Raw genomic sequence first — 2,026 nt, forward strand, 5'->3', positions numbered from 1 at the left:
AATCTCTAAGTCTTAATAACATAGACTCGTGGACTAGGCAGAGTTAACTGCTGAACCACGTAAAAACCCTCTTGTCTTTCTTCATCATTCATTCGCTTCATAGTCTACGTTGTTTAATTGCTCTACGATTTAAGTTGACGAAAAACGGCGTCAACAGTTTGGTGCTTTCATTGAGAGCATTAAGTAGTGCGTACGTGAGTCTATTCAGTCGAAGAAGCCTCCCTGAATCAACTATGGCCGCAAATGATCGCAATGTTCCTAAGGAGGAAATCTTAGAAGAAGCTGACTACCCCCAGCGCCCTGGGAAGCAGTCTATGATGAATTCAGACCCTGATGAGAGAAGTAGTTCCTCTGACTCTCGAGGACCACCGACACTACCGGCCCCTAGGTACGACAAGGACATGTACTACAACCCTGAACGATATGTCCCTATTGTGGAGCTGCAAAAGCAGTTGGCAGAGGCCAAGAAACGTAACGAGGAGCTAGCCAGACTGGCTGCAGAGGCGCAGGCGGCTCAACCCCCGCCTTCGCCTGAGGCCCAAGCTCCACCTCCATGAGATGTTCATGTTCCACCACGCAGGCCTTGTGGGCGACCTCGCAAAAATGCTGCCACACAAAGAACAGAGAAACCTCTGCCACCTGCAGAACAGCCTACTCCCTCAAGGCCCCGGAGAAGTACCCGGGCTGGAGCTCCTGCCAACTCAACTACTGAGGTACTGGCCGAGATTGAGAATAACCGAGCCCCCATGGAATCTTGGACCCAAAATCCTGGTAACAAGCAGAATGCTCCTGAACCAACACAGGCAAACTCGGGACCTTCTAGACCCCGCAATGGATGGCAGCCACCATCACCCATAAGGCACCCACCGTCGCCAATAAGGTATCCCTCACCAACTCGAAGAAACACGCAACCGACTCAGGGTGATAGGGAAAGGTGAGCTAGGCGAAAACATGGGAATGGGGAGACCGCTAGGGAGCATAGAGGTACCCAACCCACGAGAAGCCAAATGTCTCGGTCTCACACTATTGAGACAAGACAACCATAAAGGAACCCATCTCGAAACAACCACGCGACGAGCCATATCAATGAAGGCTTAGGAGATACTACATCGGTCAGTATGTATGACCAGGGACGCAGAAATACTGGGAATCGAAGGGATCACCTAGATTTACGGGAACACCTGAACCAGAATCGGGCTAATGATTACCCCTCGAACCAAGAATCCTATGCGGAGGCGCGAAGCTGGAATTGTGATCAACGATAACCAGTTTCAAGTCAGACCCCCCGTGGATCTAGTCGAAGAAAGGATCGAACAACTAGAAAGGGTGTTCAGGCTCTTACAAAATGAACGAGGTCGAGATCGGGACGAAGAGTTCGACGAGGAACTCTAGCCCTTCGCCCCCCATATTTCCAACACCCCGTTTCCTCAAGGATTCCAAATTCCTCATGTCCCACCATTTGATGGGAATTCCGATCCATACAGTCACTTGAGTACATTCAATACAATCATGAGAGCGAGTAACGTGGGCTACGAGCTTAGATGCATCCTGTTTCCAGCCTCGCTCACAGGACCAGCAAAAAACTGGTTTGAAAAATATAAGAGGCATTCAATTGTTTCTTAGGACCAATTATCTAGAGATTTCAAGAAGCAATTTAGAGTCATGATTGGAATAAGGCCCGAGGCGTCTGCCTTGACCAATGTCTGACAGCAGCCAAATGAAACATTGAAAAGTTACCTTACAAGGTTCAATTCGGAAGTCACTCGAGCTCGTGACGTAGATGACAATGGTCATCTGATGGCTGTTTGAGCCGGGGTAATGCCTGGAAGCCCTCTCTGGGAAGATATGCAGAGGAAACCTGTGAGGTCCTTAACTGAGTTCAATCGATGAGCTCAGAGGTTTGTTAATGTAGAAGAGGCGAGGTCAGCGTTGAATATGGCCTCTCAGCCCATAACTACAACAACAAACGTAAACTCCGATTCAACCTCGGCAGACCCTACGACCTCGAAACCCCCTGTGGATAACC

Source organism: Humulus lupulus, chromosome 5 (genome assembly GCF_963169125.1).
Source record: "Humulus lupulus chromosome 5, drHumLupu1.1, whole genome shotgun sequence".
In the NCBI taxonomy this organism is placed as follows: Eukaryota; Viridiplantae; Streptophyta; class Magnoliopsida; order Rosales; family Cannabaceae; genus Humulus; species Humulus lupulus.